This window comes from Phyllobates terribilis, unplaced genomic scaffold, assembly GCF_046119375.1.
Source record: "Phyllobates terribilis strain yellow unplaced genomic scaffold, ASM4611937v1 Scaffold_1631__1_contigs__length_240842, whole genome shotgun sequence".
Classification (NCBI taxonomy): domain Eukaryota; kingdom Metazoa; phylum Chordata; class Amphibia; order Anura; family Dendrobatidae; genus Phyllobates; species Phyllobates terribilis.
Window position 1 is genome coordinate 94,229 of NW_027364391.1, and position 12,199 is coordinate 106,427.

The window sequence follows — 12,199 nt, forward strand, 5'->3', positions numbered from 1 at the left end:
CGGGGATTGAGAGTACTGTGCTAAAAGAGGTGGAGTTATGCAGATCTAAAACGCGTGGATTGCAGCAGCAGCAAGCCGAAAAGTGCAGGCATGTGAGGGATCTAGAGGTTGACAGCATGTCTTCTTAACGGGAGTCCAGGTGGCCATCTCCACAAATGGACTTTTCAGAATCCTTGGGTGGCACCGTAGTCGGAAACCAATTCTGGTTATCGCTTCTCGGCCTTTTGGCTAAGATCAAGTGTAGTATCTGTTCTTATCAGTTTAATATCTGATACGTCCCCTATCTGGGGACCATATATTAAATGGATTTTTAGAACAGGGAGATGGAAAAAGAGCTTGCTCTGTCCACTCCACGCATTGACCTGGTATTGCAGTATCTCCAGGACCGGTGCACCCCTTCTTTAATGCAGTTTCTAAAATCAGAAAGAATTGAATTCAATGCTTTTTGTTCATTTGGCTTGTTTGTCGGATTTTGGGATGTACTCTTTGGCTTTGCTTTTCTTCTCCTCATTGGATTTTTCATGTTAAAAGTTGCAGAAGCCAGATGACAAGCTCATTTTGGTTCAACTTCAGCAACTGTGCATTGCATTGCCATGTAATGTAATGCAATGCTATCTATCTAGCTCTCCCTCTATACTTCCTTTTGGATAAACAGACATATTAGGCAAGCATTTTGGAGCTTTCACCTAAATAACTACAGGTGGTGAGATAAGCTGCACAATATAATTGACCTTTCAGTATATTGTTGCACACACACCATCTATTTAGCAAATGCCCTTGTTATCAACAGCAGCCTTTTAAACTCACCTGAGCTAACAGGTATGTGAGCTGGTTACTCTGCTGCGCTTAAAATTTCTTTTTTGGTTTGCTACAATGCCTTTTCTGAAACGTTGTCTCCCTCTGCTGGAACACTGACTTCTTTCATTTAATGCCTGCAAACTATAAAAGAGAAACCAACCCAAAAAGTTTGGTTGATTAGTCTGTGGCATTCTTTTAAACTGTTGCTTATGGCGGTCTCTGTGAGCTTCTCAGTGACATTCAGCCATCCAGGTATCCCGCCTGCAGTAGACGGAATGTGGCAATGGAACGCTGGCTGCGCGTGTCATAATAGGCTCTGAGCCTTTATATACCTGCGCACAGCAGCAGCCACCTTCAGTCTGCTGCTGGACAGCCAGCAGCAGCAGCAGCAGCAGCAGGAGAGGTAATTAATCAGCAACCCTCCTGCTAAGGGTAGACAGCTGCTCGTTCCACCCCCCCCCCCACCTTAATTGGTTCTCCTCCCTTCCAACGGTGTTGAGGCGGGTGGGAACAGCCGGGGGTTGAGGGTACTGTGCTAAAAGAGGTGGAGTTATGCAGATCTAAAACGCGTGGATTGCAGCAGCAGCAAGCCGAAAAGTGCAGGCATGTGAGGGATCTAGAGGTTGACAGCATGTCTTCTTAACGGGAGTCCAGGTGGCCATCTCCACAAATGGACTTTTCAGAATCCTTGGGTGGCACCGTAGTCGGAAACCAATTCTGGTTATCGCTTCTCGGCCTTTTGGCTAAGATCAAGTGTAGTATCTTTCGAAAAGGCGGTTTTGGATGTTGGCCGCCCTAGTAGATTGATACATTATGCACACTGGGGTTTAGGCGCTTGTTAGTACGCCAGGTGGCTAATATAGTCATCTGGTGGAAAGCATGGCCCCCCAGGATCGACGCCATTGGGCCGGGGAAGATCGAAAGCCCGAAGTGTGAAGTGCCCCAGGAGTGGTGACCCTGGGGTGCCTTAACTCACTGGGATTGGGAACCCCACTTGAGTTTATGGCACATTTGCACAAGCACTTCAAATTTTCTTTCTTCGCACACACCCTTATTCCGGGCCTTCTGGCCTTAGGATGGGGAATTTTTCAATTCCTGGTCGAAGGTCCGGGCAGTATTATACTGTGAAACCTTCATTATTTATTTAATTTCTTTGTCACTGTGTGTCCACTTTTTCACGTGTGTCCACGTCCTTACTAGGATTTTGTCGGGATGCGGTTCCCTTACGGGTTCCTCTCTTGGCAGGTCTAGGGGGGGAGTGTGTGGCCATCAGGTTCCGCTCCCCCCTGAACCCCCCTGGCTCTCCTCTTTCGGGAGGAGAGCGTTGTTGGCTCCCCTCTTCCGGGAGGGGAGCACAGTCTTTGGCTCCCAGTGCCTTGCTCGGGTGAGAACTCGGGCAGGTGCTGGGGGTAAGATTGGGTCGCCTCTGGCTCCGGCTGGAGGTGGCTATTTATCCCTGTTCCTCGCTGTGGCCTTCTGGCTCGGAGGGACGGGGAATGGTTTGGGGGACCCTTCTCCTTTTGGAGAGGGTTTCAAGAAGACCAGCATCCTAGTGCACTTTTTTTTGTGGCACTTGTCACTTTTTTAAGCGCACTCGGGTTTTGTACACGAATTCGGGCTTTCAAAAAAAAAAAAAAAAAAAAAAATCTGTTCTTATCACTTTAATATCTGATACGTCCCCTATCTGGGGACCATATATTAAATGGATATTTAGAACAGGGAGATGGAAAAAGAGCTTGCTCTGTCCACTCCACGCATTGACCTGGTATTGCAGTATCTCCAGGACCGGTGCACCCCTTCTTTAATGCAGTTTCTAAAATCAGAAAGAATTGAATTCAATGCTTTTTGTTCATTTGGCTTGTCTGTCGGATTTTGGGATGGACTCTTTGGCTTTGCTTTTCTTCTCCTCATTGGATTTTTCATGTTAAAAGTTGCAGAAGCCAGATGACAAGCTCATTTTGGTTCAACTTCAGCAACTGTGCAATGCATTGCCATGTAATGTAATGCAATGCTATCTATCTAGCTCTCCCTCTATACTTCCTTTTGGATAAACAGACATATTAGGCAAGCATTTTGGAGCTTTCACCTAAATAATTACAGGTGGTGAGATAAGCTGCACAATATAATTGACCTTTCAGTATATTGTTGCACACACACCATCTATTTAGCAAATGCCCTTGTTATCAACAGCAGCCTTTTAAACTCACCTGAGCTAACAGGTATGTGAGCTGGTTACTCTGCTGCGCTTAAAATTTCTTTTTTGGTTTGCTACAATGCCTTTTCTGAAACGTTGTCTCCCTCTGCTGGAACACTGACTTCTTTCATTTAATGCCTGCAGACTATAAAAGAGAAACCAACCCAAAAAGTTTGGTTGATTAGTCTGTGGCATTCTTTTAAACTGTTGCTTATGGCGGTCTCTGTGAGCTTCTCAGTGACATTCAGCCATCCAGGTATCCCGCCTGCAGTAGACGGAATGTGGCAATGGAACGCTGGCTGCGCGTGTCATAATAGGCTCTGAGCCTTTATATACCTGCGCACAGCAGCAGCCACCTTCAGTCTGCTGCTGGACAGCCAGCAGCAGCAGCAGCAGCAGGAGAGGTAATTAATCAGCAACCCTCCTGCTAAGGGTAGACAGCTGCTCGTTCCACCCCCCCCCGCCTTAATTGGTTCTCCTCCCTTCCAACGGTGTTGAGGCGGGTGGGAACAGCCGGGGGTTGAGGGTACTGTGCTAAAAGAGGTGGAGTTATGCAGATCTAAAACGCGTGGATTGCAGCAGCAGCAAGCCGAAAAGTGCAGGCATGTGAGGGATCTAGAGGTTGACAGCATGTCTTCTTAACGGGAGTCCAGGTGGCCATCTCCACAAATGGACTTTTCAGAATCCTTGGGTGGCACCGTAGTCGGAAACCAATTCTGGTTATCGCTTCTCGGCCTTTTGGCTAAGATCAAGTGTAGTATCTGTTCCTATCAGTTTAATATCTGATACGTCCCCTATCTGGGGACCATATATTAAATGGATTTTTAGAACAGGGAGATGGAAAAAGAGCTTGCTCTGTCCACTCCACGCATTGACCTGGTATTGCAGTATCTCCAGGACCGGTGCACCCCTTCTTTAATGCAGTTTCTAAAATCAGAAAGAATTGAATTCAATGCTTTTTGTTCATTTGGCTTGTTTGTCGGATTTTGGGATGGACTCTTTGGCTTTGCTTTTCTTCTCCTCATTGGATTTTTCATGTTAAAAGTTGCAGAAGCCAGATGACAAGCTCATTTTGGTTCAACTTCAGCAACTGTGCATTGCATTGCCATGTAATGTAATGCAATGCTATCTATCTAGCTCTCCCTCTATACTTCCTTTTGGATAAACAGACATATTAGGCAAGCATTTTGGAGCTTTCACCTAAATAACTACAGGTGGTGAGATAAGCTGCACAATATAATTGACCTTTCAGTATATTGTTGCACACACACCATCTATTTAGCAAATGCCCTTGTTATCAACAGCAGCCTTTTAAACTCACCTGAGCTAACAGGTATGTGAGCTGGTTACTCTGCTGCGCTTAAAATTTCTTTTTTGGTTTGCTACAATGCCTTTTCTGAAACGTTGTCTCCCTCTGCTGGAACACTGACTTCTTTCATTTAATGCCTGCAGACTATAAAAGAGAAACCAACCCAAAAAGTTTGGTTGATTAGTCTGTGGCATTCTTTTAAACTGTTGCTTATGGCGGTCTCTGTGAGCTTCTCAGTGACATTCAGCCATCCAGGTATCCCGCCTGCAGTAGACGGAATGTGGCAATGGAACGCTGGCTGCGCGTGTCATAATAGGCTCTGAGCCTTTATATACCTGCGCACAGCAGCAGCCACCTTCAGTCTGCTGCTGGACAGCCAGCAGCAGCAGCAGCAGCAGGAGAGGTAATTAATCAGCAACCCTCCTGCTAAGGGTAGACAGCTGCTCGTTCCACCCCCCCCCCCCCGCCTTAATTGGTTCTCCTCCCTTCCAACGGTGTTGAGGCGGGTGGGAACAGCCGGGGGTTGAGGGTACTGTGCTAAAAGAGGTGGAGTTATGCAGATCTAAAACGCGTGGATTGCAGCAGCAGCAAGCCGAAAAGTGCAGGCATGTGAGGGATCTATAGGTTGACAGCATGTCTTCTTAACGGGAGTCCAGGTGGCCATCTCCACAAATGGACTTTTCAGAATCCTTGGGTGGCACCGTAGTCGGAAACCAATTCTGGTTATCGCTTCTCGGCCTTTTGGCTAAGATCAAGTGCTTCACAGCAGGAGGTTTCAGTTGAAGGTCACTCAGGTACCCCTCTCCTTGGCCTGGCAGGATCGTCCACTTCGGTGGGCTTCACCTGCCTGCTGCTATTAGGGAGAGGGATTAGTCCTAGGGTAACGGGCAGCGATCCCCCAGCCTTCAGGTGCTTTATCACAAAGCTCTGAAGGCGCAGATTGCAGGCGGTTGCAATTTGCATTTTGTTGCGCCATACCATGGAGGTTGACCCCAACCTCGTGCCTCTATATGCGAGGCTCAAGAACACCATAAGGGTCCGCTTTATGGCTGGTGGTTCCGATATGCGGAATCTGGGATATGTAGTCCAGGACGTGCTTGAGAAACTGCTCCACGTCAGAACCAACGAAATCCTTTCTATCCAGGATTATCCTCGACGTGGAGACTATGATGTAACCTTTACTGGCGAAGGTATTTTCAAAGATGTTTTGTCCAGAGTTAAGTCGGTAGAAAATAGCCCTGGTCTAAAAGGGATTCAGATCATCGAGCACGTCCTGGATGAGGTAAAGATGGTGGTTGTGAAAATCTTCTCACCCTTCATAACGGCACCAGAGGTTATTTCCTTTTTGTCAGTTTATTTTAAAAGTGTGAAATTGATTGGGAAAGTGTTGAATGAGTTTAACATCTGGACCTCAAAATGGAAGTTTTTAGTAAAATGTGAAAGAGACCCTAAATTCCCTGGAGGTGTGAGACTTCCTCCAGCTCGATTTAAAATAGGGCAAACTAATGGGGATTTTTTTTTCTCAGGAATGCCACTTTTTTGTAGGTATTGTGGTCTCTATGGGCACTCTAAGGATAGTTGTGGTGCCACTTGTAGAAATTGTGCCAGTACTGAACATGACACAAAGGAGTGCCCAAATGAAAAAAAATGCTCTTTTTGTCGGACACCTGGTCATTTCTATTTTTCTTGCCCTCACAGGTTCAGAGAGGATGAACAAAAACAAAAGGAGAAGTCCAAGACATCCGGGAATGGACGGGCCAATCAGACCACCCCTCAGGAGGAGGAACAGCAACCTGGAGCCTCGGGAGGTGATAAGGGCGCTTCGACTAGTAACAATCCCTCCGAGTCAATGACAGGTAACTCACAGGAGCCCAGGAGCTGGCTGAAAGACCATAAGGAGGCTAAAAGGAAGGCTGAGAAAGATCATAAAGGGGCGGTCGGTAAGGCCAAAAAAGAGCGCCAAATGGCTGACACCGAGCCCAAAATTCCCACTGGGTCTCACGAGAGCGAGGGCGGTACGTGGCATTTGGTGAGGTCTCATAATAAGAAAAATAATGGTTCCGTGGAGGTGGCTAATAGGGAGGAGATGGATACATCCCCTCACGGGGGTGTAGACTCTGGAATCCCGAGGTCCCGGGGCTCTGCTGCCCCAGGTGGGGCCCCGAACCTGGCTGCCTCCGGGGACTCTGAGGCTCCGCCATGTGCGCAGCCTGCCCCTGTGTTACGACCCTCTGCGGGTCAGCAGGGGAGTGCGGAGCCTCTCGGAGACCCACCTGACGAGGACCTAAATGGTCAGCCTATGGAGACCCAGTGTAACCTTTCTCTCAATATCCTTCCGAGCTACACCCCAGTAGCGTCGGGTCTTAATTTAAGTGAATGTTCCTTCTCCGATGATGAAGACTCTTTGATAACGGTGGATTCAGAAGAGGGCGTTGGTGAAAGTCCAAGTGGTCTGATCCGTCCATCGGATAGGTAAAGTCCAGTTTTTGTTTCTTCCTAACCATTTGTTATGATGGCTGACATTAGTGGTGTTTCCCTCAATGTGAGAGGCATAGGATCCAAGACCAGAAGAGCTACTGTTTTACATTTTTTAACCTGTTTTACAGCTTCTGTTTTCTTTTTACAAGAATGTCATATCCCTCATAAGATTTCTTACAAAAAATATAAGGAAGAGTGGAAACATGGTCCATCGGTCTGGTCTGGATCAAATGCAACTGGATCAGCCGGGGTAGCTATACTTTTTAAGGGAAATGTGTCTATTGATTTTATCCAAGATATTTTACCGGGTCGTATTCTTTTAGTTAAGGCTTTTATTGATGGGACAAGATGGCAGTTTTTAAATTTTTATGGGTCACCTGATAAAAATGAAAGGGCTGATATGCTGGAAATTTTACCTTTATTTATTAACATTTCTGAACCTTTTATACTGGCAGGTGATTTTAATTGTATTTTAAAAGGCGAAAGCCGACGCTCCGGTTCCGTGAGTAGAAATTATGACAAAACGTCTGGAATGTTAAGCAATATTATAAATGATTGTAAATTAACTGATGTGTATAAAGAATGTAACAAGGATAGCCCTATAGACGCTGGTTTCACCTGGAGCAATTCTACATGTAGCTCCAGGATAGATTTTGTTTTAGGTTCAGAAAAAATACTGCCAGTGAAATGTGAAGTTTTAACTAATATTCTCTCAGATCACAAGGTTTTATCTTTTAGAGTGAGGATTAATGGAAAGAAGAAATGTGGTAAGAAATCTTGGAAATTGAATGTGTCCCTTTTAAAAGATCCACAAATTTTATCGGATTTTATTGAGTTTTATGTAAACTGTAGAAAAAGGAAAAACCCCAATATTTCTTTTAGCTCCTGGTGGGATAGAATGAAAATAAGCATTAAAGATTTCTTTATTAAGAAAAGCATACAAAAAGCTAAAGAAAAGTTTGAGATCTATAATTTTCTTAATATCAGGTTACAGACATTGTACAAATTCAAAGACAATGGTCTGGATGTAGGTAATGATATATTGAGTCTTAAAGGAGAAATTTCAAAGTGGTTGGAACAAAAAGGAAAAGAACTGATTTTTCGTTCAAAGGTAAAACATGTAGAAGAGGATGAGACTTGTTCCAGGTATTTTTTTAAGAAAAACAAACAGGCGAAAACAATAATTGATAACATAGATGGAGATAATAATATCAACGTTATATTGGATAAGGTAAATGTCTATTTTAATGATCTTTTTAATGTAAAACCTGTAGACCATGATTTAATACACACTTTCCTGGGGGAGATCAAGTCCACCCTAGATGCTGATGCCCAAAGTTTTTTATCCCAACCTCTATGTGAGGAAGAGATTTTAGAAACCATGAAGAGTTTTAAAAATGGTAAAGTGCCCGGCCCTGATGGTATCCCCATAGAGTTTTATATAAGTTTTTATGATATTTTAAAAGATGATTTGTTTAATTTGTTTTCCGAAGTTTTTAATAATAAGGTTTTACTCAACTCATGGAAGAAAGGTGAGGTATCACTACTATACAAAAAAGGTGACAAAACGGATCTTAAAAACTGGAGGCCGATAACTCTTTTAAATAGTGATTACAAAATTATGGCTAAGATCTGTGCAAATCGGTTGAAAAAAGTGATACATAAAGTAATTCATGCAAATCAGGTATGCGGGGTACCTGGGCGTAGTATCTGGGACAATTTAAACCTGGTGAAAGATTGTATTGAAGATGTAAAAACCAGAAAGACAAAGATGTCAATCCTAGCGGTGGATTTTGAGAAAGCTTTTGACCGCGTGTCTCATTTTTATCTTTTTAAAGTTTTAGAAAAAATGGGCATTCCGGGTGGGTTTTTATTGTCTCTTAAAGCTTTTTATAATGATTGTACGAGTAAGATTTTAGTTAATGGTTTTAAAACAAAAGAGGTAGTTTTAAAATCAGGGGTGAAGCAGGGTTGCCCTTTGTCCCCCCTGCTTTTTATATGTGCTATAGAACCCCTTTTATGTACAATACGCCGGGATAAGCAAATATGTGGAGTACCCTTACCCGGAGGGAACGGTCTACAAGTTAAAGTTGTAAGCTATATGGATGATGTAGCAGTGTTTGGATGTGATGTACCTTCAATACAAAAAACGATAAGCCAAATTCAGTCTTTTTGTACAGTTTCCGGTTTTAAAATTAATCTTACTAAATGTAATATTTTAAATGTCGGGGGGATGAGTTTACATGATGTACCAATTGCAGTTACAGATTCCATTACTATTTTAGGTGTTTCTTTTAATGAATCTAATAATGGTTTTAATAGCTGGGATGCGGCAGCACAGAAAATTAATCAGAAAATCTGCATGTGGAATATGAGAAAGCTGTCAATGGAAGGTAAAGTTCTGATTGTAAAAATGGTGATATTACCTATCCTGTTATATCTTAGTTTGGTGTTCCCCCCTCCTACAAATTTGTTGAAACGAATTACAAAAGTATGTTTTACCTTTTTTTGGGGCTCAAAAATGGAGAAACTCAAAAGAGAAATTGTGACAAAGCCAAAGGTTAAAGGTGGGAAAGATTTCCCTGTTTTAGATAAGTTTCTTTTAATACATTTTTTCTGTTTCTGTTTTAAAACCCTTTTTAAAGATAATTACCTTTCCTATTTTATGCGTTTTAACACTGGTTTTCTCATGAGAAGGTTTGGTTGGTTTGAAACGGTTTTATCCTTTCCTTATGCTTTTAACCTACCTGCACATTATGAGATTTTAAAGAAAATTATTCTTGATTTTAATTTGAATAAGAAACAGACAGGGGATCTATGTAACAGCAAGACACTACTCAAACAAATTAGTACTGATGTGACGTTGTGTGATATTGAACGTTATGATGATGACAAAACTGTACACATATGGAAAATGATTAACGCCCCTTATCTTTTTAATGTACAGAAAGACATGTCTTGGAGCTGCGCACACCACTGTCTTCCTTGCCGGGCATTCCAGTACAGAAGAGGTTTTGTGAGGTCTGCCATCTGCCCAAGAGAAGGTTGTCAAGAAGAAGAGACAGTGAAGCATCTTTTATGGACTTGTGCTTTTGCTAAAGAGTTCTGGAGAAGACTAATCCCCCTGCTGGAGAAAATGGTGGACCTCAAGGACTTTAATTTTGCATCAGTGTTATATGGTCTTCTGGAATGCCCAACAATGGACCAAAAAATAATGGCGTGGAAGATAGTGAATTGTGCCAAGATAGCGCTCTGGAATGCTAGAAATATTGCTGTTTTTAAACATGAAATGTTACCAGTAGATGATGTTTTAGCCTTTTGTAAAAGTGAAATGTACATATACTATTTATTGGACAGGAAAAAGAATGTAACGTTGGCAGGCAAATGGCTTTTTAACCTATGGAATATTTGAAGTCTTGTAAAATTTGCTGTGATGGAATTTTTATTTTTCTTTGAAGTCCCGAAAGTGTAATGTGGATGTAATGGTTTTATTTCTGTAATTTGTTAAATTTTAAATAAACGGTTTTTTATCCCCATGTGGGGGATAGCCAAATTAAAAAAAAAAATCTGTTCTTATCAGTTTAATATCTGATACGTCCCCTATCTGGGGACCATATATTAAATGGATTTTTAGAACAGGGAGATGGAAAAAGAGCTTGCTCTGTCCACTCCACGCATTGACCTGGTATTGCAGTATCTCCAGGACCGGTGCACCCCTTCTTTAATGCAGTTTCTAAAATCAGAAAGAATTGAATTCAATGCTTTTTGTTCATTTGGCTTGTTTGTCGGATTTTGGGATGGACTCTTTGGCTTTGCTTTTCTTCTCCTCATTGGATTTTTCATGTTAAAAGTTGCAGAAGCCAGATGACAAGCTCATTTTGGTTCAACTTCAGCAACTGTGCATTGCATTGCCATGTAATGTAATGCAATGCTATCTATCTAGCTCTCCCTCTATACTTCCTTTTGGATAAACAGACATATTAGGCAAGCATTTTGGAGCTTTCACCTAAATAACTACAGGTAGTGAGATAAGCTGCACAATATAATTGACCTTTCAGTATATTGTTGCACACACACCATCTATTTAGCAAATGCCCTTGTTATCAACAGCAGCCTTTTAAACTCACCTGAGCTAACAGGTATGTGAGCTGGTTACTCTGCTGCGCTTAAAATTTCTTTTTTGGTTTGCTACAATGCCTTTTCTGAAACGTTGTCTCCCTCTGCTGGAACACTGACTTCTTTCATTTAATGCCTGCAGACTATAAAAGAGAAACCAACCCAAAAAGTTTGGTTGATTAGTCTGTGGCATTCTTTTAAACTGCTGCTTATGGCGGTCTCTGTGAGCTTCTCAGTGACATTCAGCCATCCAGGTATCCCGCCTGCAGTAGACGGAATGTGGCAATGGAACGCTGGCTGCGCGTGTCATAATAGGCTCTGAGCCTTTATATACCTGCGCACAGCAGCAGCCACCTTCAGTCTGCTGCTGGACAGCCAGCAGCAGCAGCAGCAGCAGGAGAGGTAATTAATCAGCAACCCTCCTGCTAAGGGTAGACAGCTGCTCGTTCCACCCCCCCCCCCCGCCTTAATTGGTTCTCCTCCCTTCCAACGGTGTTGAGGCGGGTGGGAACAGCCGGGGGTTGAGGGTACTGTGCTAAAAGAGGTGGAGTTATGCAGATCTAAAACGCGTGGATTGCAGCAGCAGCAAGCCGAAAAGTGCAGGCATGTGAGGGATCTAGAGGTTGACAGCATGTCTTCTTAACGGGAGTCCAGGTGGCCATCTCCACAAATGGACTTTTCAGAATCCTTGGGTGGCTCCATAGTCGGAAACAAATTCTGGTTATCGCTTCTCGGCCTTTTGGCTAAGATCAAGTGTATTATCTGTTCTTATCAGTTTAATATCTGATACGTCCCCTATCTGGGGACCATATATTAAATGGATTTTTAGAACAGGGAGATGGAAAAAGAGCTTGCTCTGTCCACTCCACACATTGACCTGGTATTGCAGTATCTCCAGGACCGGTGCACCCCTTCTTTAATGCAGTTTCTAAAATCAGAAAGAATTGAATTCAATGCTTTTTGTTCATTTGGCTTGTTTGTCGGATTTTGGGATGGACTCTTTGGCTTTGCTTTTCTTCTCCTCATTGGATTTTTCATGTTAAAAGTTGCAGAAGCCAGATGACAAGCTCATTTTGGTTCAACTTCAGCAACTGTGCATTGCATTGCCATGTAATGTAATGCAATGCTATCTATCTAGCTCTCCCTCTATACTTCCTTTTGGATAAACAGACATATTAGGCAAGCATTTTGGAGCTTTCACCTAAATAACTACAGGTGGTGAGATAAGCTGCACAATATAATTGACCTTTCAGTATATTGTTGCACACACACCATCTATTTAGCAAATGCCCTTGTTATCAACA

The 12,199-nt window shown here is 43.0% G+C and overlaps 5 non-coding genes and 1 pseudogene across 5 annotated transcripts; all 6 read left to right on the forward strand.

Annotated features, from left to right (window-relative positions):
- The first annotated feature begins 208 nt into the window (after window positions 1-208).
- LOC141244870 (U2 spliceosomal RNA) lies at window positions 209-399 on the forward strand. The gene has a single exon (XR_012308769.1). It is a non-coding gene; the product is annotated as a U2 spliceosomal RNA (small nuclear RNA).
- Window positions 400-1,521: 1,122 nt separating this feature from the next.
- LOC141244972 (U2 spliceosomal RNA) lies at window positions 1,522-1,613 on the forward strand (annotated as a pseudogene).
- A 797-nt stretch (window positions 1,614-2,410) lies between these two features.
- On the forward strand, window positions 2,411-2,597 carry LOC141244967 (U2 spliceosomal RNA). Its single transcript, XR_012308857.1, has one exon. It is a non-coding gene; the product is annotated as a U2 spliceosomal RNA (small nuclear RNA).
- A 1,117-nt stretch (window positions 2,598-3,714) lies between these two features.
- LOC141244937 (U2 spliceosomal RNA) lies at window positions 3,715-3,905 on the forward strand. The gene has a single exon (XR_012308831.1). It is a non-coding gene; the product is annotated as a U2 spliceosomal RNA (small nuclear RNA).
- Window positions 3,906-10,298: 6,393 nt separating this feature from the next.
- LOC141244959 (U2 spliceosomal RNA) lies at window positions 10,299-10,498 on the forward strand. The gene has a single exon (XR_012308851.1). It is a non-coding gene; the product is annotated as a U2 spliceosomal RNA (small nuclear RNA).
- Window positions 10,499-11,618: 1,120 nt separating this feature from the next.
- Window positions 11,619-11,809, forward strand: LOC141244946 (U2 spliceosomal RNA). Its single transcript, XR_012308839.1, has one exon. It is a non-coding gene; the product is annotated as a U2 spliceosomal RNA (small nuclear RNA).
- The last annotated feature ends 390 nt before the right edge of the window (window positions 11,810-12,199 follow it).